General features: G+C 38.4%; 1 long non-coding RNA gene across 1 annotated transcript; it reads left to right on the top strand.

Annotated features, from left to right (window-relative positions):
- Positions 1-23,780: 23,780 nt before the first annotated feature.
- Positions 23,781-26,492, top strand: LOC136287844 (uncharacterized). Its single transcript, XR_010720377.1, has 3 exons — positions 23,781-24,037; positions 24,558-24,665; positions 26,445-26,492. It is a non-coding gene; the product is annotated as an uncharacterized lncRNA (long non-coding RNA).
- Positions 26,493-26,768: the final 276 nt, after the last annotated feature.

Raw genomic sequence — 26,768 nt, 5'->3', positions numbered from 1 at the left:
GGTTGACAGGTGCTGGTTCAACATGAGCCAGTGTGTGCCTAAGAAGGCCAACAGCACCCTGGGTTCTATCAAAAATACTATGGCCAGCAGGACCAGAGCAGGGGTTGTCCCCCTGTACTCTGCACTGGTGAGGCCACCTTAAATCCTGTGCCCAGTTCTGGCCCCTCACTACAAGAAAGACATTGAGGGGCTGGAGTGAGTTCAGAGTCCAGAGAAGAGCAACAGAGCTGGTGAAGGGCCTGGAGCACAAGTCTTATGAAGAGTGGCTGAAGAGAGGGGCTGGGAGTGTTTAGGCTGGAGAAAAGAAGGCTCAGAGGTGACCTTATTGCTCTCTACAATTACCTGAAAGGAGGCTGTAGCCAGGTGGGGGTTGGTCTCTTCTCCCAGTCAACCAGGACAAGAGGAAATGGCCTTAAGCTGTGCCAGGAGAGGTCCATGTTGGACATCAGGAAGAATTTCTTCACTGAAAGCGTTAAGCATTGGAACAGGCTGCCCAGGGCAGTGGTAGAGTCACCATCCCTGAAAATGATGAAGAAATGACTGGACATGACACTGAGTGCTCTGGTTTAGTTGAAAAGCTGGTTTTTGTTCAAAGGTTGGACTTGATAATCTTGGATGACTTTTCCAACTTTAATGATTTGATGATTCTATTCTATTCTATAGCATTTGAAAAAGTAGCTCTCTATGGTGACCCATCCTAAAAGAGAAAGCTAACTGGAAGAGTTCTGCTAGTATCAGTGTCAAACATGGTTCTATAGAACAACTTTGTCAGTGATGCTAAACATACAAATAATAGTGATAAAGTTTTCCACAAAGATTAGTGGAATAATAAATAGCAATTAGAACAAGGAATTCAAATGGAGACATCTGCTCTGCAAGACCCATGGTCCTGAATAGTTTATTGAAAGCAAGACTCAAAGTGGGTTGATTTTATTGCAAATGAATATTCACGGGAAGAAGATGATAAATCCTGAAAGACAGTTTTACTGGGGGAAAAAAGAGTAAAAACAAACATCAGTGATAGAGATTTTAAGTCAAGCAAATTTGCATTAGAAAAATTAGACAAAAAATATGATTATTTGGGTAGTCTTGTTCCTTCTGCTTATATGTATATGTAAGAAGACCAACATGAATGATTCCTAATTCAGCATTCGTGGCAGGTTCATGACATCCTTAATTTGGTAGACAGTCTTAATTATAAGTCTTCAGGAAATTAATTATGCCTGAAGTTTTTTCAGCACCTTACTCAATTTTTACATTCAGCATGGTCAATGTCCTTTAAGCTTTTTAGTCACATACAGTTGTTTACAGCCAGCTATGCCACCCTTTCACCTGTTCTTATTTGTCTTAACCTCTTTCATGAGGATACAGAATCTTTAAGAAATGTTGATAGAAATCTTCGTTTAAAATGTTTTTGAAGCATTGTTGAGCCCTTTTTTCCCTACATTGATATAACTGTTTTCCTTCTACTATCATCAGTGGTGAAAATGTGTTAAAATAAAATTTAAAAAGATTGGCTTTAAAATTCTTGAAAGCTGGATAAGGACTTTGACATAGCACCTGTAGCAGTAAAGGTAATTTTTCTTTATTAATTTTTAGACAAGATATTATTTCATTCTGGGGTATATGAGGACACTGTCTTCAAGACCTTGAAAAAAAGTGAATGTTGGGTCTCATTAGTACTGTCAGGAAGCAAGATAATGATTTGAGAAGTAGCTCATGAATGAGAATATTTTTAAAGTAATTCCTTTGTTTTATATTTTAAAGACAATTATGAACAAAGAAAATGTGCGAACTCCTTCTTTCCCAAAATGTATCAATATTAGAATAGGAGAGTGCTTTGAAATTTAAACTAGAATAATTGCTCTACCAGACCATAAGGCTGTAGTAGAGACCTGGTCTCAGCTCAACTTTTATTGAGCTGATTTTTTAGCTGCAAGGAGACCTCAAATCCAATACTGATTGCAGTTCAATAACCTTTGGACCCCCAAAGTCTCTTCAGGTCAGGAATGCAGTATATTACAGTAGTAAAATAAGAGTCAGCACAGGGAAGAAGTATTCCCTCTTGTCTGTCACTGCTACTCTGCTTGGTTGTGTCTTCAGAGAGTGGGGAAATGAGCCCCTTCGTTTTAAGCATTACTAGTTCACATATGTCATGATAAAAGCATGGACAAATTTTCTGGTTTGGAACACAATGCAAATTTTTATTTTAAATTTCATCTCTATTAGTTCTAAGGAAAAAGCACCAATACCTGAACTGAACAAAAAGCAAACTACGTAGGGAAGGCCAGTACGTTAAAAAGCAGCTAGTTATTTTTCTGGACTAACATAATATCCCTTAAAGCAGCCTAATCTTCAAATACATATTGCTCAGTTTGGTCTGGAACTCAGGAGTCTTTATAGTCTGTCCTCTGTAGGCTCAAAAATTGAGACAACCAGAATTGTTAGGAATCCCAAAAATGTAAGTCAAGAGGTTTATATCATATGAAATTGAAGATTCATTCTCAAATCTTGATAATAATTATTATTAATCGGGATGATGAAATCATTGAAATATCTATCTCATACCATTTGTTTAACAAGGCAGTTTAGGAATGCTGCCATCTGTTATTATGTACTACAGTGATTAGAGACAGACAAAACTGAAGTCCTCCATTTCAGCAGTCTGCAGATCATGAATATAAGTCATCAAAACATACTGATGTATGGCAAAAAAAATCTGCAGTATTGGAGAAAGAAATGGAAACAATGGAAAGAAACTACTATATTCAAGTAAATAATTGTACAGCATCTCACCACTGAGTATCTAACTCCAGAATATAAAAAAGAATCTAAAGAACAAACTCCTCACTTATGACAGTGCCTTACAAAGTTGTAGCAGAATTATGGGGAGGTATAACAGTATAATATTGTTATAAAAACCCAGAAAAACAAAAGAAACAAATAAGTTAAAACCAGTTTCATTTCCAGCATGCTACTCAGAAAGTTTTCCCCTATCTAGACTGTTCTCTCTTAGTTGAACCATGACATATATGAATGGGAGAAGGAGTGCATTTTTATTTTAAATTTCAGCCAGAGTAAGTTCTAGCCTGCATTTGAGTTCTTCTCTGAGATCTTTTTTACCTACAAGAGTGGGGATGCATGACTAAGGCTCAGCCCAGTCCTCAGGAAGGCTGTGGGCTCAGAGGTCATGCCCAGAGCCCCAGTAGGAGTGCGGCTACAGAGAGGTCACCTGCAATCTGTTTCCTACACACTTTTTGTGTGTCTTTTTCCCTCATCCCACAGAGTCAAGTTCAGCAAGTTCTTCCCGGGTCTGCACAACAAAGCTTCATCCGTATTCATTGTGTCCTCTGCACACAGGAATGCAAAAGGTGCTCAGCTCTATCCTGCTCTCTACAGTCCCAGGAGAGACAGAACAGCAGGGCTGAAGATCACTGGCCACATTTTTTGTTTATATAAAGTACTACACAGTATCATTACGCTGCTGAACTACCAATTTTACACTGGAGGCCTGTTTCTCCCATCATTCACACTGACTGCCATGGAAACTCCATTGCTGTCACTACACCACCCTTGTTCCATCAGGCACTGGAATCTAAACCTGAACCAACTACACTGCTTGGTGCAAAGATTCAAACCACAGAAGATTTAGAGAGTATTTCTGATGTATTTACCATCAGAGATTTAGATTTTCGGAGCATGTGAACTTCCCATGAAAATAGCAAGGTTTTGTAACAATCTTTTAAATTTAAAAGGCCACCTCCCCTTGAAATGCAGCCTTTTCTCATTTAAGACAATAGTTACATGAATTCCTCATATGACAATGTTTTAGTGCCATCCAGGAGACTTTGCTTCCAGAATAAGACTAGACTGTACCTAGACACCAGCTTTTGGGACAAACACAAAAAATTATATCAGGCTGATTGTGTTATTTTGTGCAGTCCTCAAAAATGTCACTGCAACTGTAAGTGCTCAGTTTGAATAGAGTCTCTACCTGTTTGGCAAGACCCTATTATGTTCCAAATACATTGTTGGCCTGGTCATAGTCTCTTGATAATGAACTGCATAAAGCAAGGATTAATTCATTGTTAACTGCTTTATCTCAAACTATGCAGACATTGCAAATTCATTTGCATTTCAAAACAGGGATTTGCTCAAAATATTCAGATTGGCTTGAGAACACCTGCTTTTCAGATGCAGCAAATAAGGTACACACTGTTTCTGAAAGGCAAATTTCAATCTTATAATGAAATTCAGTATATCAGAAACAGAAGAATGGAAAAAGGCAATAGTAAATAACATCAGTTTTGAAATGTTTAAGCAGCATTCTAGAGATATTTTTTTTTTTACCTCTATATTAATGTACAATTATATATTGGATACACTGAGGTTTTTGCCAGGCCTGAAGTCACTTCAGCAACAGGACAGAAGCATCCGCAAGAGGGGAGAAGCGTGGGGTTTGCAGCGCTCTCACGTGACTGGCACCTCACTGAGGAGTTGCCCAAAGAGCAGCTGCAGAGAGGAGTAAATGTGCTGCCTCGCAGCTCCTCATCTTCCTCGTGCATGAAGACAGCATGTTAAAGAAATATGAAAAAAAATGTAAACAGAATTTCAAGCAGTGCCAGCAGAAATGTAGAAAACAGCTGAAAACCTTAAAGCCTTCTACATGGTATGCATAGGAAGTACAGAGGGAAGGAGTGCCAGGGCATCTGGAAATGATCTGGGTGAATTTTTAAAAACCTGTAAGTAACCATCAGGAAATGTTTGACTCAAAAATGTAGAATGACACAGTGGGTATTGCATTTTTCAAGAATCCAGAAAATGTAAATTCTGTCTTTTGACTGAACATTGATATATAAATGAAATTTTCTGAGTTTTATATCTTGATTATGGAAAAAATAGATTTTTTAACTTATGAGCAATTTTATTTAATTTGTATACGTGTATTGGAAGGGGGACGTGATGTCTCAACACCAAGAGGTGATTGTATCTCTGATATTCTGTCTGCCTTTTAAAGACACTGCTTAACTTCTGCAGTTAACCCTCATGTGCTTCATTTATACCCCTTTCTGAACCAGGGATATGTATTTCAAGAAGAAAAACAAAACTTGGTTTAAAATGCATAACAAATACTCGGATAGAAGGTATTACATGTATATACACTTCTGTGAGTAGAGACTGAACACCATTTTAAATAAACCCAGTGTTACAACAGCCACTGCCAACAAAAAGAAGCTGCTCACAGTGCATCTGGGGAGCCACACCAATGCTCACACATGCAATGACATAATCCTTTGCAATAACTTTACTGAATTGAGGTTAGATGTCTCCAATAGTTTTCTTGCTTTCATGTGTGAAAAACATCAAGTATTTGACTGTACCAACTTAAATACTGTGCAAGTAGAATTATAACATTTTTGAGGGAAACATACCTTTGAACTGATTGTTCAAATCTAAAACAGTTCAAGAGACATTTCAGCCTATACCTGGTTGGAAAGTTAAATCTTAAAAATAGGCTTTCAAATATGAGATTTAAACCACGAATTTTCCTGGCTGTCAGGAAATTTTCCCTCATGGGGAAATTCTCACGAGTCTCCTCCATTTGTTCCTCAAACTTTCACTTGGATCACAAACTGGTGAGATTATTGCAGCTCCAGGAGAACAACTATGGATGTAGATTAGATTCCTCCCATCACAAGTGGGGCCATAGGCATCTGAGTTACAAGGACAGCCAGTTGTAGCTATCTGGAAGCTGTAGGTCAGTTGTTTTCCTGCATAGTCCTCTTCAAGGGCCGTTGTATTCAGATATGACATTTAGAGAATGAGCTGACCATTTCACATTGCTTCCCATAAATCACCTTACTGAGAGGCCCAAATTTTAATGTAGTGATTCAAAAACTATACTTCCATAAGTAATCCCACAACCACTTTGACTTTCTGAATTTGAAGGCACAGTAGCAGACAAACATGAAAAGAAATATGTCTTCAGTGAGGAAGTACAATTGTATTCTATGGGGACATGGGGTTTGTTTGTTCATTCCTTTTTTTCTTTAATCTTGTCAGTCAATTGTAAACAATTTCCTGAGGTCCCTAACAAAAGATATTATTCTGTGATTCTGTGTTTCTATTAATATAGGCTAGAACTAAAGTTCTCAAAAATTATTTTCTGTCTCACGAGGGCAAAATTAAATTTAAAAGAAAAAAAAACCAGAACAACCACAGTCTTAAAAATTAATGGTTTTTAACTTTTTGTCAAAAGAACAGTTAGAATAAGTTTTTATAATTTTTTCTAAATTATCTGTAGGAAATAATTCAGGAATGGTGAATCAAATCCGGTGAGACTAAACTTTCCTAAAAGTTTTGCAAGTTAAAAATTTAGTGTTCAGCATTGTTTTAAAAGGAAACCCATAGACATTCCATTTTTTCAACACAAATTTCTTTTTCATTTGTCTTAACCTTCTGAAACTGGATTATATTTTTATTGGGATGAAGTAGACTGCCCATCACATGAAGATTCCCAGTTCAGTTTAGAGGCTTCTCCAAAAGACAGACTGCAGTTCAAGCAGGCATTGCTGCAAAAAAAGGAATTACAAAAAAAAAGGAATTACAAAAAAAGGTGAGACTGTATTGTCTGAGTCAAGCAGGTCAGACTATATAATTATAATGACACCTTTGGCCTTAAAAATCTATCTCTACTTGCATAAATAATGCATCAAGAATTACACATGATACACAATTATTATATGATTAATTGTGTCTGATTTTCTTTACATGTGCTACTCTATCCTTACTAAAGTTACTCCATCATAAAGGCATGATGTTTGGAAAATTGAGGATATCAAGAAAAATGTTAGTCAATGTGTTGCATAGGATTCACATTCATGAGCTGGATGATAATTTTCTGACTGGTCTTGTCTTTTTCACTTGTTTTATCCTTTTTTTTTTTTTAACCCCCAGATGCTGAAAAGTAGACACCAGAATCAACTGATAGATTTTTTTTCATGTAGAAGTTCTCATTTCTTTTCCTCTATTCCAGTCTTTCTCCAAGTTCTGAAAGGGACTCAGTGTTTACCCACCAATGTAATTACCCATGTCCTCAGAAGAGTTCAGAGCTCATTTAACCATGAAACACAAGAGTTAGACTTTCAAAAATGTTCTCTTTGCATAACTTGGTTTATGAAAACCTTATCTTTATAGACACATCTGTGCTTTGAGTCTAGCAAGGGTAAAAGGATTATAAAGACAAGAATTGAAAACATAGATGAAATGCCACTAGGAAGAAATAAGGATTTGTGAAGATAGGAGAGGAAGAAAGTTCTGCAGGGAAACCACCCCTTTACCAGACCAATCACAGGAACCTGGAGGTACGAAATGCACAAGAGCTCTCTACTAAGCCTTGCAGAGGCTGCTGTGAGCATGAAGGCTTGTGTGGGGCTCATTTTTCTGGAAATAAAATGAGCAGCACTTCAGAGGCATCCTCCAGACTCTTCTGATACATCAAAACCAGATTTGGCATTACTATTACAGGCAAAATAAAGTAAGTTACAGAGAAAGGCTGGTCAACTCATGCAGTCAGAAGTGGAAATCAATGGCTGCCATTAAAGATACTGATAAAGTTTAGGTGGATTTCAGTAGGAAGGAAGGATGTCAGTGATCAGAGTATTTCAATACTTGCTTCAACAAAAACAACCCCTTGCAAAAGGTATGTTAATAGAAAATATCTTAACCAAAGTAGAAACACCAAGCGTGAAGAACCTCTTGGGAAAATGCAGGGGAAAAAAAGTTCTAATATAACCTTTTTCCTAGATACCTGTCCACATCACAAAATCTTCTGCTTCTACTAGAAAAGCATAGAATTGCCATTCTCAGGAGAAAAATAAACCTACAAGCCAACACAAGCCAAATCAAAGCAAAGCAAAACAAAACAAAACCCCATCAAAAAAAAAAAATAAAAGGAAAGAAGGAACAAACCATGCTGCCAGGAGGTATTAGGAGTTATAGCTGGAATCTCTAAACCTGTCAGGAGGGTGTTTGATGTACCAGAAGGGTGTTTATGGCATCTGGCATGTGGCTTTCCAATACAAGGAGGGTGCAATCCTGCCCCAGAGATACCATGTAAATGTTTGACATTTATTTCAGTGGAGTCTACTAAAAATCAAGGTCCAGATCTCCCCCATTCTACCCATTAAGCACCAATCTCCAGTTAATGTCATAAAAACCAAAAGCTTCTCTTTGATGTTACCTGACCCCGGAGACTTTTGGAACTTGTTGGAATCTTCCTGATCAACCTGAAAGCTCCCAAGGTTCCTCAGCTTGTGTCCCAACATGTCTACAGGAGCACCTGGCTGGAGATTTGGCACTGAATCCTACTTCAGGGCTAGTGTGATGAAAAGTTCAGGTTTGAAGTGCCTGAGGCTGCAACTCTGTATAGTTTTTTGTTTAATTTGGTGGTACAGATGGCTGAGGAAATTCCTCCCCCATCTGTCATTCCTAGCCCAGCATTGCAATTTGTTTTCAGTTGCTCTCTTGCAACTGTCTGTGGGCTTTACTGTAAATGAGACTTTACAATTGACTTTTACAATGACTTTACAAGTCAAAAAATAGGTGCTTCAATATAGCTTGCTCTTGCAGTCTGGCTTACAGCTTCGCTCCATGTGGAATTACATCAGAAAATTGGAACAGGCAAAAGTCTATGATGCTGCTAAAGCAAAAACACAGTGGCAAGAGTGAGGCAAACATGGTCAACAGGTTTTGCCATGGGAGGGGTTCACAGTGCTGGTCCCCTGAGGGACACAGCTCACCAGCTGTACCCTCAGCACGCCAAATTCCACTGCTGTCAGTGCTGCGGGCCTTCCAACCCCAACCCACCTTTTGTGCAACAGTCATGAGGATCAATTTTTCAGCCAATAGGTATCAGTTTGTAGGGTTTAGGCCTTGCCTAACATGATGGAACTTAAGACATATGTTTCATAAAATACCAGAATAAGCAGGTGCAAGGTCATGTCAAACTTGTTGAATTGAAAGTTCAGATGTTTCTGTTTTTCAATAATGCCTGTGCAGTGTGAAAGGGGAGTAACAATGAAATTTTGCCCAACCCTCCTGGAAATGCAAAGATAACTTGATGGTGGAATTTTTATTTTTTTAAAAGCCCTGAGTATTTCCTCTGCAAATCATCATGAAGCAAATGCTGCATTTTGAGCTATTTTGTCCTTGCAGAACTACTTTTATGATAAAATTTAAGTCAACACTAAGAGCAAGTGTTGGTTTTGTCTCAGAATTAGTTTTCTTCAGTGTCTTGTATGAGGTTATGTGGTTATTAGTGCTGAACACAGGATAGATAATACAGAGATGTTTTTGTTATTGCTGAGCAGGGCTTTCATAGAGGCAAGGCCTTTTCTGCTTTTCACACTGCCATGCTGGTGAGGGGACTGGGGGTGCCTGGGGTGACCCAAATTGACCAAAGGGATATTTCATACTAGATGACATCGTGCTCAGCATATAAAGTGGGGGGAGGAAGGAGAAAGGGGGACGTGTAGTGATGGTGTTTGTCTTCCCAAGTCACTGTTATAGATGATGAGGTCCTGCTCCCCTGGAGAAGGCTGAACACTCATCTACCCATGGGAAGCAGGGAATTGATTTGTTTTGCTTATGTGTGTGGCTTTTGCTTTCCCAATTAAACTGTCTTTATCTCAACACATGAGTTTGCTAACTTTTACCTCTGCAATTATTTCCTCAATTCTGCTGGTGGAGGAGTGAGTGAGCAGTTGCGTGGTGCTTGGCTACTGGCTGTAGTTAAACCATGACAGAGCAGAATCACTATTTCTTATATCTGGAATATGAAAAAAAAATATTTTAAAAACTAGGCTAATTATTGTAGTTCTGCCCTTCCTATGGCAGGCAAAGATCTTAACAGCAGTAAAATATAAGACCATATGTGAGGCTTCCCTTATTGAAAACTCAAAAACATTGTTTATCCTTTTGGGGCACAAGAATGAACAGAAAGTAGGAAAGAGGAGCTGCAATGGCAATGCCTGAAGTCACATTCTCTGGTGAGTTACACTATGCTAAACATGGGCTATAAATGCCTTGCAGCAGACTGATTTGAATGTTTCTATGTACTGCTGCCTTCCAGGTGGATACTTTCTGGCACAAAAAGTAGGTTAGAATGAAAACAGATTTGAGGAGCATGGCCTTTGTGTTGAGCTGCACAGTTAGATGTGCCAAACTGTGCTTTCAGGTAAGTATTTTCAGGTCCAAGTTTGGTTCACTTCAAATGGAGATGGACTTGCAATTGGCAAGAAGGATGCTGGCACAAGGCAGTAAGTGATAGCCAGAAATAAAATCAGGAGTTTTCTATCTAGCAGAGTGAGCAGCACTTCATGGAAGAGAAGTCCACCTTAAGGACCAGAGGCAGCATTGTCTATCTCTGACAATTATCTCCTGTGCTTCATCAGGGTAAGCCAGCCAAACATCTCTGAATGGCATGTTGCTTGTTTTTTGGTTTTTCCTTTCCTGCAGTGTTTACCTAAGATATATGATGCGGGATGAGAGCAGAGAAAGAGAGAAACAACCCCACTTTTGAAATAATTGAAAATCCCCAAAGCTCTTCAGGATATTGGGTGATGTTATCCAGTGTGTTTGTCTGAGGGTAGTTGTTCTTCTCGGAGGAAGCAGGGAAGTTAATTAGACTTTACTGAAGTAACAATGAAGATTTAAATCTCCTTACTTTGTTTTTCATGAACAAATAGACTAAAGATGGTTAAACCTGATCTCACTGGGGCAGCTCACCCATGCATCTGGTAGCTTTTACTTCAGCAGATTCTTAGCAGTTTTGCAGTTAGTTTTCACAATTCTTTCAGAGCCTGATACTCATCTGGATAATCTAAATGTTTATTTACATGTACATATATAATATGTATTTAGAAAATAATTAATTGACTGATGGAACTACTGTCTGCATTTTTATTCTGTGAACATATGACAATATTTTGGTTTTAATTATTTCAGATTGGCATTACATATCACAATACGGCCAAAGGTAACAGAAAGTACTGGGCAGTATTTTATTGTTTTCTGCCACTTCTTCCTTACAGAGCAGAATCTGATCCTAGCCTGGGAAAGAGCTCAAGGGTGACATTTCCCACAGCACCAAAACCTGAGTCATGATATGAAGGTGGAAGAAAAGGTCCCTACATCACAGAGGTACATTAAGAAATGTATCTTTCATTAATTTCAAGCTAGGGTGATTTGCTAACTAATGAAGTCCTGCTTCATATATTCAGTGTCTAGAGAACAAACTGCCACCAGTGTACAAATCACACCTTTCTCTGGCTGACACACACAAACATAATCTGCTGGCTGCTAGTTTGGAGGAGCTTGTTACTGATGTTCATGCTAATAATTGGCCAGTCAGAAATTTTTCAGGGAAATATTATTGTTTCAGAAAAGTGCTGATGCACCGAGGTGGATCCTCTTACAGGGAAATGCTGAGATAGACAGAAGTTTCCATGAGAAGGGATGCTCAGATGCACTCTGCTGTCTTATCAAAGTCAAACATTAAGGGAGAGGGTGAAGCTTTGTCATTTCACCTTTTCTCACCCCCAGGCCACTGGCAGACACCTTGCAAACCCTTGTGTCTGCCCTGGCCTCTGGGGACACAGCAAGGCCCCAGGACAGAGCAGGGCTCTACCTCCTCCATGAGTCTGCAGGGTTCATTCGAGGGCTTTCCCCCCAGGGCTGAGCCTCCGCCTGCACCCCCACACACTGACCTTGCTGGGGAGCCCAGTGGTATCCATGCAAAAATGTCCTGAATGTGGCATAAAGAGGAGACCAATAACTTTTCCAAAATATTCATGAAACAAGGAAACAGATTCTTGTTCTGCTGTTACCCACAGTTTATGGAACAGATTAGCCATGGTGGTTCATACCAGACAACCCCTCCCAAGACATCCAGCCAGGCAGTAACACTTGGTACTGCCTTACATTTAATGAACGTTTTGCACGGGGCTCTTTAGGCAAGCTAGACTTCTAAAATTACGCTTTCAGTCCACACAACAGATTGAATAATTCATTCCGCTACTACATAAATGGCAGTTTACTAATTTCAGTTCCTGAACTTGAGTGTCGTAAAGAACCTTCTGGACCATTTCTCAGCAGTCCCTCCCCACAGAGCTCTGTGGAGGCACAAATATTCTATTCCCTGGCTCCAACCATCACAGCCGTTTCTCATATATATGTGTATTAATATAGACATACAGAGAACAGGCAGGGATACATCACTACACAGAAACAGCTTGGCATACTGTATGCGGGTGGGGAGTTAAAGTAGCAAAGAGATGGTATGAATATACAATTTGGGTCCTTTTAGGAACGTTCCAGACTAACAGTCTCAGATGTAGAGCCCGGCTGTGATTTGTAGGGGTTTTTTTTGGTTTTTGGTTTTATTTATTTATTTATTTATTTATTTCTATCTCCCCACTATTGCCATAATTCTAGAAGCACATAAAAAATTCTAAATTAAAGAAAAATAAAAATCAGAAAGGTTATTTTTCTTAGAACATGGTAACCTGATACTCTTCACTGACACCTCCTACATTCAATGTGATATTTTCTGAAGCTGTAGAACTTGCCGTACATGGGCTTTTTCACATTTCCTTCCCACAAAGGACTCCTTCCCTCTAAGATCAGCAGTGCTGTGACATGGACTTGCAACTGGGTCACTGGTAAATCCTCCCTACACCAAGGACCTCAAGGCAACACGCGATGCAAACTCGATAATTCATGAGCCCCAGATCTAACTTGACTGTGGCTCCTGGATCCTAAACCAGAAGGTTAGATCTCCCAGGAACTCCCAGGGTGAACCCAGGCTGTAAGGAGTTTATAGTCTCACATACATGGTTGGAAACTTGTAAGGTCAGCTTTTTTCTGAGATCTTCACTCTCTTTCTAACATTTGGAATTCCTGGGTCAGTCTTCCAAAGTTTACAGTTCCAGTGTAAATCTGACAGGAAGATTCCCCCTGTGGATATCATTGAGAAACTTCAGACTCTAAGACTAGCTGATCCTACCCTTTAGTAGTAGCAAAACTAGAAATGCAATCTGCAGAAAGGCTTCAGCAGCATGCATTCCCTCAGAACAAATGACATCTTTTAATATTTGGAAGTCAATTTGTCTTTTTTTCAGATTACTTGAAATAAGCGCATCAAAATTTACTAATTGCAGATTCAGTGGACTGCTCTGTGTGCCCAGTTACAAGCTGTGCAGGAGCAGTGAGGTTTAGGTGTGTAACCCCTGATCAGCCTCAAGGTGTACACACTGGTTCTGTTTCCAGGGTGAGTCCGTGGGATTCCTTTGGGACCAAGGGACACAAGAAGCACTGTTGGAGGTACACCGAGCCTGCTCCAACCTCTGATGGGTCCAAAGTGGTGGCTGGGCCTTGGGATGACTTTAAATCATATATGTCCTAGTGATATTCAGTCTTCAGTGCAAATTAAAACCCCTGGACCCCATGTGGTGCACGTGGAGGGGTTTCACCAGCAAGGGCTTTGATCCACTGGTCTGCTTTTATTCTGTTGAATTGCATACAAAAATAGATGAATTCTTAGAGGATTACAAATATAGATAAAATCTTAGAGCACTGAAACTCAGTCTGCACTAAAAATCTCCAGGTTTGGCAAATCTGATCAGTGGTAATCTGTCAGTCCTTCAAAGCTAATTCACAAAGTGTAACAGAGAGTTCCGCCTCTTGAAAAAATAAAAGTGATTTTTATAACCCCTAGTGTCATTTATTTTTTTCCTGCATGTCAGATGAATAAAAATCGTCATTCTCCTAAGGATAGTGATATCCATTGAGATAAATCAGATCCAGATTCTGTCTAAATTCAGATAAAAGGCTTTTAAAAAAACTTTTGTCTTTTTTTAATTTCAACTACACTGCTCACCTATCATCTTGGGCAAAAGTACACATTTATGAATAGAAAATTTTCAGAGTCAAAATCCCAGTGTGGAGTGCCTGATTTCCTACATTCATAAAGAACATATTGGCAAAATTAATTTTTGTCATTATTTTTTGGGGAATCTTGGTGATTCGTGTCCTGTACTAGTTACTATTTATTTATAGTCACTCTATTTTAAATGTTTTGTTTTCCATTTAAGAAGCGTAATGCATGTGACTCAGACTGAAGAATGTATACTTTCGAAGGATTAAAATAAAGAAGTATAAAAGAAGGGAAATGCAAGCACCAAGCCCCACTTCAGTGCCCACTCCAGTGCAGTGGTAGTGGCTGATAGGTTTGCTAAGTATATGCCATGAAGTACCAACTTTCCTCCCTCCTTCCTGTGGGACATCCTTGGGCTGCTGTTCCCCCACACTCATCTCTAAGGTTTTCACTGAGTGTGCCAGGTTGTTCTCAGATCAGTGGGATACGACAAAAAAATGTCTAAGTGCTGCCTTAAGACATTTGGCAAGAAAATGAGCCTGATTTGTGAATGAATTAAAAAAAAAAAAACAAACCTTGAAGATAATTCATAATTTGCAAATTATTTGTTGAAAGTCATCACTGCATATTTCTGAATAGCAAATATTTTTAAAAATATTCAGAACTCAGAAGTTCTGTATGAATGTATTCATGCCACCCAGAAATCATCCATATTACCAAAGAATGTTACTGCACAGAGACTCTAGTCAGCTGAATTTATTGTTGCTGCAGTCTGTAGGCATGTGCAGTGGTCATAGCTTTGCAGTGTGGGAACATGTGCAAACAAATATAACATGAACACAGTCAGCTAAAATTTTAATAATGTGATTTGCTCTCTAAATTCATAATACCTTAGAGTGCTTTCCCATAGAAATCAATGCAAAAATATAAAATATCTATTTTCTCTGAGTTACCTCAGCTATAATGTTCCAGGGAAAGATGAGGATAGTTAGTAAGGAAAATTTAAACATGCATGATGTTGTGTACAAGACTAGTGTCATACCAGAGTGCACTAACAGAAGCATGCATAGTCTATAAGACAGATGAAATCCCCTTGGTACTCTCTACAGAAGAGTTGCTTGGCTTCAACCAAGTAACTGTCCAATTTTGACCACAAAACTGCAAGGAATACAAGTACCAATCACAGGTGGGAGCAGCAGAAAATACGAGAGTTATGACCATGTTGCATAGTATTCACCTGTTACCTGATATAAATGGGATTGTTTAATCTGAAAAAAAAAGACCTGTTAAGAATTTTTTAATGTGTGTTAAGTTGCTATGAAAAGAAAGAGAAAAAATTCTTTGTGTCCTTGGCAAACACAGTAAAGAGGATGCAAGCTTAAGAGCAAACATTCAGGAAAGCTTTCCAGGAACAGTGCAGCCTGGAAAGACTGAAGAATATGCACCCAACAACAGTTCGTAACACTGCGTTCGGCAAGTGAAGGCTAGGAGTGACAGGAGAATGACATCCGGCCTTGGAACAGGAGAATTGGCTAAATGGCTTCTCCATTGAGAATCACTATATATGATTGTCTCTTTCCTTGATTCTTTTCCTTAAGCTTACCATAACCAAAGTTTTCTGACTCGTCTCTCAAGTGCACCAGCTGCAGCCCAAAGCATCGTCACCAGAAAGGCGCCGGTGTTAGCCCAGCATCACTTACAACATACGCCACAAGTACTAGAGAATGAAAATCCTTAGGCACAGGGCTAGCAATTTCCAGGATGTTCTCATCATGAGAACTGAAAAGTGTGTGGTTTTAAGTCCTGATCTGTTAGCCTCTGTATCTCATTAACAAACAAGCCTAAAAAAAATTCTCCACTTTGCTCCCCTCTTTGGGAAAGGAGCCTTGAAACCTTCACTTGATTATTCAGCTTTCTGGTAGTCTTTGACTCAGTGCAACTTTTGGCTTGGAAGCTCTGGGAAGAACACCTGACTTCAAAACAAATTTATTGTCCTTCATCTACTAGGTGGAAGTTCAGTGTAGCTATGCATAATACAGAGCACTGAAATCTTTGATCTTTTGTATTTCTGTTCACATTTACAGTTGTGGAAGTTATACATACAATTCATTTCAGATGCTTATGAAACTGTTTCCTTCAACCTTCAGGGATGTTATATTTTCCTCATGCAAATGTATTCATTTGTTGTCATATTTCTTGATTTGGAATTGCTTTCCACAGACTGTCTCTGAAAAATAATGAGCACGCACACTTCATTATTAAAATCTCCCACACCCATTACCATTAGCGATGGAAGTTGGTGTCAGAGTTTTCTGACCGACAGTAATGTGTGAATTCATAACAAGATGTAGTACAGTCAGATTTTAGCATCCTGTCAAACATGTAAGTAGAATTTAATGTATTCAAATCCATGTTTTACAGTGTTCAAGTTTACAAGCTTATTAGCATTGATGGTATGACTATATAAACCTTTTCAGCTATTTGTACGTAAAATAGCAAGAAAATAATTTGATAATTAATTACATATTCTTTCAAAAAGCTCTCTGTCTATTTCTATTTCTCCCTCTCTCAGTAATTCTGTATGAGATTAATTTATTTTTTCTGTACATTGTTATTTTTCAGTTCCTATTATATTACTACTACTGTTACCAGTTACACTGAACAGCTGAACTTGAATATGAAATGACTTTTTTTTTTCCAAATCAGTAAGACTGCAACTACAATTAAGTTTTCTTGAAGGAAAAATACAGTCTGTCCACCTCCTTTATCAGGTTAATGGCTATTCAGGTAGCAAATGTTGACAAGTTTGTTCCTTTTAAATTATGTGGGTGTTTTTTTGTTTTTGGTGTTTTGGGGTTTTTTTTTTTGGGGGGGGGGGGGTTGTTGGGGTTTTTTTTGTTTTGTTTTGTTTTGTTTTGTTTTGTTTTGTTTTTTTTGTCTTTTCAATTATGTGTTGCTTCATGAAAATTGTAGCTTCTCCTGCAATTTGTGGAGCTTGTGGCATGTTTTTATTGCCTCAGATATGGATTACTATAATATGCTGCTCTGATGCTTAGTGTAAGAACATTTGTGAATGGCTTTTCTTGTTGAATAAGGCTTCCTTCTTAAAATATGAGGTTTTACAGGAAAAATGTATTTTACCTCTGCTCTATAATATACACTGACATCAAGTTGATTTTTGAGTAGAGTTTAAGATGCCGGTTGCCTTCAATCTGTTGTATTCAGTCTTACTATGTGAAATAATTCCATCACTAGTATTGTCACCAATTAAATTAATTTGTACCTGAAATTACATCCCTTAGTTTAAATGAGACCCTATTCTTCAGTAGGGTCCTGAAGGCTGGAATACCTTTGTTTATTTCTTTGTTCCTGCATTGTGATAGAGCTTCAGCTTTGTAGGTGTTTCAGAAGCTTTTACATAAGTTTGTAGGAAAACAGTAAGAATGTTGGTCATTTTAAGAAAGCATAGAGGGGAGATTATGTGCTAGTGGAGTCAGGTCCTTCATAGGTATTTGGACCTGGTGGCAGAGAACTTGACTTTCCAAAAGTCTGAGTTTGACCTGAGCAGCCTCTGTTACGGCAAATCAGTACATTTCACGTCCAGGTAGACCTCTCTAAAAAATGGCTGAGAAAGGAAAGTTGCTCTGCCATCACGCCTTGTAAGGTTAGTTATCCTCTCTTTTGGGATACTTCTTAAAACTGCTGAGTGATCAGTTCCAAGGTACTGAGGAATCACATCCCTAGCAAAGAGATGGCAAGAACCCAGTTTGGAGGGTGATGCTCATTACACTGGAGGGACTGGGAATAATGCTGTCCCTGCTTCAGCCTGCTCTGATCAGACGAGGCTGGGGTTATGTCTCTGTGTAAGATTAATACTCTGTGCTTGAAGTACCAGATTGATTGTTTTGATAAATATAGCAAAATCAGTCAATCTCTCAATCTCTGTTCCTTACAGTTTAGATTTATTACACCTAAATAGGAATTAGAATAAAACCCTTTTCTGTTTTAATGACTAAAATAGGCCTACCTGAACGTCCAAAACCTGGGGGATTTAAGACAGAAACTAATTTACAGAGGAATTACCAGGATCTTTTCCCATTCCATGTCTTCCAACAGTAGTTAAGATATTTAATTATCTTTACAAAACCAGACATTTCTTCGCATTTGTGTTTCCAAAAGTTATAAATTCACAGAATGCAAGAATTGTAGATAATTTTGAATAATTTATTATTTTATATCAAACTACATTCCCATTTCCAGATGCTACTTAATTTTGATCACTGGAACAAGCTCACAGTCACATTTCTTCCAGTACTTTGCAGAAAAGTTGACTAGGAAATCTCATGACAAACATGCAGGTTTTTTTCATTGTGTACCCACTGGCTACGTCTCAACCCTTGTTTCTCCTCATTTGTCATTCAGGGCAATGTGCTTCAGCACCACTCTGACCAGCAGGTCACTGGGGCAGAATGGGTTCCCTGACAAATAGTTCGGGCTGGTATGTCAAAGGAAGGCAATGCACTGCTCCCATCCTTCACAGCCTTACAACTGGCACAGCTGCAGATGTTGCTGCATGAAGGGGTTGTGGAGCTAAAGATTTTTTTCAAGATAAAGTAAACTAAACAGTAACAATTGCATTTATTAGATCATAAGCAATGAGAATTACCTTATTTTAGAGACTCCTAGAGTCTTAGAGGGGTTAGTGTGTTGATCCATGTAATGGTTGTTTAATATCACAGTTGGAAAACTCTACCCACAAAATATAAATTAATTTAAAATAATACAGCAAGTAACTGTCTGTATGAATAGCAGGAATTCAGTTCCACTGATCAATATGAGCAGATCCTAGCTAGAAATAAAAGAAAAAGTGCAAATACCATGAAAGACCTTTTGACCTCAATTGACATTATCAGTGATAGAAGTTTATGAAAGTAAAAAACTTATTTTTGCCCACAATTATTCTGGAGATCAGGGCCACAGAACTCTAAAAAAGTTTGCACCAGTTAAGACTCATCCTAGAATAAACTGATGTTTTGTGTTTCTTAGCACTGCTTCTGTTCTGAACTCCATCAACTGCATATTTTTCTGCTTCTCAGAACAGGAGAAATTAGATGTGAAAAAGACCTTATAGTTCTCCTCATCCAGTGTTCAGTCTGAATTTTCCCTTAGCACAATCCAAGCTGTAAAACCCTCTAACAAACAAAACAGTCTTTCTAAACGTGAGAAAAATCAGAAGGGGGTAATGAAAATGCTGGTGTTTTCTACAAGAAAATATTTTCTAACTGCTGATTTAGAAGAAAAAATATGTGTGTGTATGAATATAAGTTTTTATCCCAACCATTGTGAAACTGACTAAGGCTTGTCCAAGTTTTAATGGCACATATGTTCAGAACTCCACATAAAACAGGGACAGGGCTTCAAAATGCTCAATTCTGCACAAGATGAAGACCACATCCCTTCAGATGCTTAGAATACGGAAAAAATAATAAGCAGTGCAGAGAAGGTTTCCTTTGCTTCAAGACTCATCTGGAAGTCTGTCATGCTCGCAATCCTTTGGTACATGACAATTTTAGGTGGCTCCTTAGGTCATCCCCAGAGACAATATGTGAGAAAAGGAAGGCATGACCTTTTTCTATCTATTTAATCTTTGTTTAAATTAATTTTCTGCACCAGTTTTATCTCATTTTTCCCTGTCTCAAGTTACTTCCTGGTTTAGTTTCAGTTTTCCTATTTCTGTGATGAACTAGAAGAGAACTGTGCTCCCTTGGATAAGACTGAAACAGAAGTTGATGGAAATGAGAACTGACTTGCTTTGATATAGTTTTTTTTAATGACTCAACCTAGACATTTAAGATATGTTTATTCCCAAACTGGATGATGTCAGCAAAATGGGAAGAATTAAAAAAAAACAAAACCTTGTTTACTATTCCCAGGATTTCCTTAAAATCTTTATTCCCTTTTAAAGTGAGATTGAAAGATTTTGTTTGAAGGGGAGTTTTTGATATGTAGATTTTACTTGATATATGTGAGAAAAAGCAACATGTTCTATGGAAAACAGGTAGGAAGATACCTATTTACAAAACATATTTTCTGTCAAAACCAGATTTTGATGGGAGCACTTCATTTTTACATCTTACCCTCCAAAACTGTTTTATATCAGCTTGTGTACTAAAATACTACTGATTTATTTCTGTTACTGTTCTCTGTGAAGAGAAAGGAAAGACTAGGAGAGTGGCTGGGGGGCGGGGAGCACTATTCATACATTTGTATTGATTTCATTTATTTCATTTTACTGGCAATTTAATTAATGCATTTTTGCTTTCTAAAACTTCCCAAAGAACATAAGCTGAGCCTTAGGAAGGACTTGGGCTCTCATTTGACTGCACAAAAATTCTGGATTGAGTATTACCAATTTTCCCAGTAAATCACATTAACACAACAATCCCTTTAATAGGAATATTTACAGTCAGTATTCATGCCAGTAAGGTATCTCCAATGTGTATCCACCAGCAGAAGTTTACCTTCACTACTAGATTAACTAATAGGAAGAGGATGTGAAATTTCAGAAGGGCCAACACATGAAGTCTAGTTTGAATTTTGACTGGAGTGCTCTGTTCTCACAAGGAGGGTTAAGTATAGAAGTTGTTTGAAACAAAGATAAATCATCTTAGGGAGAGCATGGAATTGGCTTGCTGGATTTTTTGAGTCCATACAAAGATGCTATCCCCCTGGAATATGAAACCCCTGAAAGGTTATCTGAATCATAAAAGTTTGTGCCTCTCATGTTCAAAGGAATGAAATATTGTAATAAGAACTGGCACCTCACAGGCGTCACTGCTGCTCCTGTGGATAGCTGGTTGTGAGCCTCGTCTGCAGCTGAAAAGCACAATCTTTCTTGCAGTGCCCATCTAAATATGTTGTTTGGACAGATTTGGGGTTTTGTATTGAATGCACTTTGAAACCCCCGTGACATGTGATAGCACTTAGCTCAGCAGCAAATTCTCACAGGAAACTTACATTACATATTTTACATCCCTAATGTAATTATCAGGCCAAAAAATATACAGGGGAGCAATGAAGCTTGACCACTCAAACATTGCATTTCCAGTGCACGGTGTTATTCCTGACAGAGCCAAGGAGGGAGAGGAAATTCAGGGAGTGCTGAGCTGAATTTCAGAAGCAGATTCAGATTAATGGCAGATCATGGTTGGTTGATAGTGAGCTGCAACCTCTGCTTGGCTGCTGGTCTGTCTGAGGCTGCAGCACGAGAGCTTCCAGCAGGGCTGACGGCAATTTCTATTGCTAATTTATGACTGCCGGAAACCTTTTGTTATGGCCACGCGTTGAGGTGGTTTTTTTTTTGTTTGCTTGGGTTTTTTGGGGGGTGGGTTTTTTGTTTTTTTGTTTTTTTTTTTTTTTTGTTTTTTTTTTTTTTTTTTGTTTTTTGTTTTTTGTTTTTGTTTTTGTTTTTTTTGTTTGTTTGTTTGGTTGGTTTTTTTTTTTGTGTGTGTGTGTGGTTTTGGGGGTTTTTTGTGCATAAAATCCAGGAAGCACAAGCGTGTGCTTTGAGAAATCGCAGCAAGCAGGCTAAACTGGAGAGAGGATGTACCTAATAATCACCAGCCCTGACTGAAAGGGGAAAAAGGAAGAATATCTTTGTGGCTTTTAAATATGACTATCAGGAGTGAAACTCTCCAGTTAGACCAGATAAAACCAAAAACAAAAGGGAACTGGAGTTACACTAGCAGCAGCTTAATAGCTGCAATTATCAGCTGGGCTCCCAGTTGGAGTTACCACCCATCAGAGTCCGAGGTGAAAAATGTCCGGGGGATGGAGTGAAAGGCCTGCCTGAAAATGCAAAACCGCAGAGCATTCACTTGCTAAAAGACTTGGATGAGCTACTCGTTCTGGTCTTTGTGCTCTTTTAAATACAGCCATCTAGTTGTCTTGGAGACAAGCACGTGGGAAAAAAAAAAAAAAAAAAAAAAGCCACTCAATATTCCTATTCCTGACTATAACCCCCTGTTATGGATCAGCTAAGTAATAGTCTAAATACAAAATTTATAAAATATTAACCCGACAAACTGCACTGCTTAAGTCAATGACATATGGATAGGAGATGTGGGTAACAAGAGGTTTATTAAAACGCTCCGGTTCAGCTGCAGCAGGAATGACAGAATAAAAGCATGACTTGTAAAACAGAAAGGGTAGGGAGATATTAGCGCTGAAGTGCAGATGAGCAAATTTTCCTGGAAATCTCAGAGAAGTAAGCAGCAAATGAGGTTGATTAAAATTACTATAATTGTGGTGACAAGTTGTACACCACTCGAACACCCTACTGTACATAGTTCCAGATGCTAATTTGGGCTCTAATTTGCCCGTCCTTGAAGACAGTGTTAAAACTCTCCTTGAGTTCAAAGAGGAGCAGAAGCAGACTGTTCAATTCATGGGAAAGAAATAAATATCTGGCTTTAACACATAAGATCAGCAGCCCTAAAAATATATCTTGAAGGCATCTCTAGATTTATTGCTTTTAAATTCTTTGAATAAATTGGAAAATTTGAGTTAGTTCTCATATGCATACGGTAAGTTTGAATCTGTGTAGCTAAATAACACCAAGCATTTGTACAATACTTTTCAGGAACATCCAGGAGTAGGATCTACATTTTCACAGGTAGTCATTCTGAAAAAACTCATCTCCAGCACAGAACTCTGCTTCAGATATGTAAAAGGGAGTTACTCTCACACTGAGCTCTCACCTTAAGGAAAAGAGTCCTTCTAAAAGGTTTTAATGCAAAGCACTTTGAAGTCATCCAGAGCCATGAATCACTTTTAAAATTCTTGGCAAATGCATTTGTTTTACCAATTTACACCAATGATGTCACGCTGTGTCTATGTTAATACACTTCTATTTAATTCTGTGACAGTCACCCTAAGCTTCCCATCCGTAAAGGGAGGTACCTCAACCTCCCTGAAGAGGACAAACACATTTTAACATCTAGAAAACTGAGGTGGAATTAACTGAGATGCTTTGCCCCTAACTCGTTTTGTTAGAATTTTTGTTACCATCAACTACCAGGATATTTTTCTTCTTTATATCTTCCTCCCACAGAGGTTGTGTACATTGCCCCAGCCTTTTAAATAGTGTGCTGAAACCTACTGTTCATAGACTGCAATCTGTCAAAGTTATCTTAAAAACCCCAAACAATTAAACTAAGTATTTGCTAGGATATTTTGCTATCATCTGCCATCAAGAATCATTACACTAGTTACAAAAGTTTGAGCTGTCAAAGCGTTGCTGAAATGGAAGAAAGGAAACTGAAGTTAGGTTAATGCTTCTCCATGGCATGTGTGCCTCATGTATTCACTACACGCAGTGCTTTGAAATGAGTGCACTTCTCTGAGATGCCACAGCATAACAGGCTGTGTTTATCTCAGTTTAAGTCGGCTGAAAGTAATGGAGATGCAGAGGTCTGATGTTTTCTTTTGGTGATCCATGAATGACATAAGCAATCTTAATCATGTAGAAAGACTAATAAAATAACGCCTTCAGCAAGGCCTGTGAAATTTGAAGGCTATGAAAATATGCATACAATGACTGCGATTTCAAAGAGAGCCTGACTGCTAATGAAAAATAGTCCTGAATGTATTTGAAGGGGTGTTCAAGCTGGTGGTGAGGTTGCTGCCAGATGTTGATGCAGAGGAAAGGGAAGTTGAGGAAAATTAGGAAAAATAGGTACATGAACCCTTAGGATATTGGGTTACCAGCCAGCTGGGAGACACCTGGAAAGCAGCTATTTAAATCCGTTTGAAGTAAGGGTCTCTCGTAGGGGGATTGGCCAGAGGGTCTGGAGAGCAGAGAAGACCCTTCTGCTCCTTCCAGTGCCTCCTGCCTCCCTCAGCCTGGGAGGGATAATTTCCAGTTCCGCACAGCCCCCGGCAAAGGGCCGGGACAGCCCGAGGGGAGGGAATCGACTGTGCTGGCACCGGGAGAGAGCTGGAGCAACGCCAGCTCCTGCCTGCCCAGGGCTGGGGAAAGGCACGGCAGGGGAGCGCCAATGGGACATTGGATAGAGCGCTGGAGGGACAGAAAGAGGGAAGGTCATTTCATCGACAAGAAATCGACTTTTAATATTTCTTAAGGTTTTGTTTGCTTTTTGGGGTTTTTTTGTTTGTTTGGTTGGGTTTTTTTTTTTTTTTGTTTTGTTTTGGGGGGTTTTTTTGTACATTACTTTCATTTTTCCTCATATTTATATTATTTTTACATTAACAAGAAATTACTTTGTGATTAATTGCTGATTAGTCGGCATTTATTTCTGTAATTACTTCAAATGTAATTTCATTCAGCTATATCCAAAAGACTGCTGACAAATTTTATAGATTTCTTTTTTTTAAGGTCAGAAAATACATTTGCATACATAAATACATAAATACAGTGAGAAATAGATAAAATTTGGGTAATTTCTAGTTGTACTATTTATAGATAGATGTGTAATTAAATCATTCTAATCTCCAGCTGCCTGAATTGCAATCTTGCTTAAGAATATAATCTTTCATTAAATATGTATGATATAGATTATATATAACATTATATGCATTATATCTCTCTCCTTTTTTTCAGATTTGCATAGAAAACATTGAAAATGGGAATGTAGCGCATCTTAAGGGCTATAGAAGTGAGATGACAAATAAAAAATTCTGTATTATTTGCAGAATTCATCCAAATTCGGTAATTTTAAACCAATTCAGTATTTAAGTAGAATTTATTTTATCTCTACCACTGATATCCATGAAGCATAGGAAAGCCAGTTGCTTTTTGGAGACTGCCTCTCCAGGGAACTCATTTTGACCACAGGCTTTTCCTGCCTCAGTTCTCCCCCTGTGAAATGGGGATAACCGTTTTCTCTCTGCCTATCATGAGATGGTCTGAAGAAATACGCATTCAAGGATATTTGGATACTAAAACAAGGAATCTGTATAAACATTTCAGAGGGAGGTAAACAGAACAATACAAAGTTGAAGTGCATTAATTGATTATTTTCTGTTTCTGCTTTATAGTTTTACCTTTTGCTCCTTGCCTTTGTCTGGCATTTTGCTGAAGGGGTATGTTTCTAATTAACTAGAAGCTGAGTTTTCTGATTGTGGCTCAGCATTTGAAGCCTAGCTGTTGCACTTGTTATTGCTCAGAAACTTTACTTTTATCTGGGAAAAATCTAATTCAGAGTTTAAATACCCAGTTCAGACAGACTTTATTTTAACTGAACTCATCTTGGTCACTTGTTCATGCAAATGTCTTGGCATGTGCCAGGCAAAGCACCCCAAATACCAGGTGACACAGTGGGATGGAGAACTCTTCCTCAACTTCAGCTCCAGCTTGTGGAGAAGGATGTTCAGACACCCACTATCTTCTCCCTTCCTTGTTATTTATCTTCCTCAAATGCATTTGCATTCAAAGGTACCAGGGGATATAAGGTTGCTCTGCTAAAAGGGCTCTGGTTTATGGGAGGCTCTGCACTTTCTTCAGGTTAATACAACCATTTTTTTAAATGCCTAACTTAACCTGGACATTCAGCACATGACTGAGCAGTGCACAACACCATGCTTGAATCCTTCTTTCTTCAAGACCCACCTGCCCCTTCACAAACTTCCTTGCCCTACACTTCAAATATATTTTCTGTCACAAACCTATGCCTCTGTCCCAAAAAGGGCCTCCACATATGGAGTCTCCAGGCTTGGCAATGGATGTTTATGGCATTTTTGAGATAACATCACATTTTGATAGTAAGCACAACAAATTAGAAATAATTTTAATCCTTTTTTTTCTGGTGGACATTTTGTGTAGGTAATAGAAACTGTGAAGCATTCCATTCTCTACAGGAAGTACTTTTTAAAAAATTGTCTAGCTGATTATATCTGCTTTCCGTAAACCTTCCTGACGTATGCGAAAGGAAGATGTGTCTCTGTTGTAAAGTGATCCAGTTTTCTAAAAGAGCACTCTGATATTAGTGCATTTTAACACTGCCTAATGGGTTTATAATTCTATTCAGCATTTTAACTGGAAAGCAGGAATAGGAAGTAGGTGGGAAAATATGCCCATGTAGTCCTCCCTCTTATTGATCACTCTGCACCAAACACCAGAAAGATGAGCAGAGGGGAGGGGGATCTGGCATCAGCGGACAGGTAGGAGACACCAGAACATTAGTGATCATTTAAAACTTGCATTTTGAAACCAAAACAGCTGTGAATCCTCTGAAAAGACTGAATATTTTAACACACATATTCTGCTCATAAAAATACTCTCTCTTACCAGTGCTGTCATTTTATCTACATTAACAAAAACATTATGAATACAAGCTAAACTGGCTATTGCAATAAATGAAAATGGCAATTCCATTTACTTAATTGGCAGCTATCCAATATCTTTTTATTCTTAGAATGAAACAGCTGAGATTGTGAAAAGTAACAACTACTCTGTAATAGCTGCTACATGATATCATCTCTTTCATAGGAGGAAGACAGAGTTTCACCTGGCAGAGAAGACATGGCTAAAATATACATCATCAAAATATGAAATAAAAATCAATAAATTCTTTTGTCACATCTGACTCTTTGGGGAGTAGTTTTCTGAGTAACAGAGTCATTGCTTAAAGTATTCACTTCATTCTGTCACTGTAAGCCCTGATGAAAACTGTCTGTTCCATACATAGCCTCACAGGTGAAGTCTGGGGTCTTTAATCCACTTTCACTTTTCATACTGGTTCATTATTCTAAAAAAAAAAAAAAAAAGAAAAAAAAAAAAAAGCCCTTTTTCAGACTGGTTAATCTTTTTGTG

This window comes from Chamaea fasciata, unplaced genomic scaffold (genome assembly GCF_029207755.1).
Source record: "Chamaea fasciata isolate MVZ Bird 193981 ecotype frontalis unplaced genomic scaffold, bChaFas1.0.hap1 SCAF_3, whole genome shotgun sequence".
NCBI lineage: Eukaryota > Metazoa > Chordata > Aves > Passeriformes > Sylviidae > Chamaea > Chamaea fasciata.
Note: the sequence above shows the minus strand (reverse complement) of the source record. Positions and strands in the feature narration are given on the sequence as shown.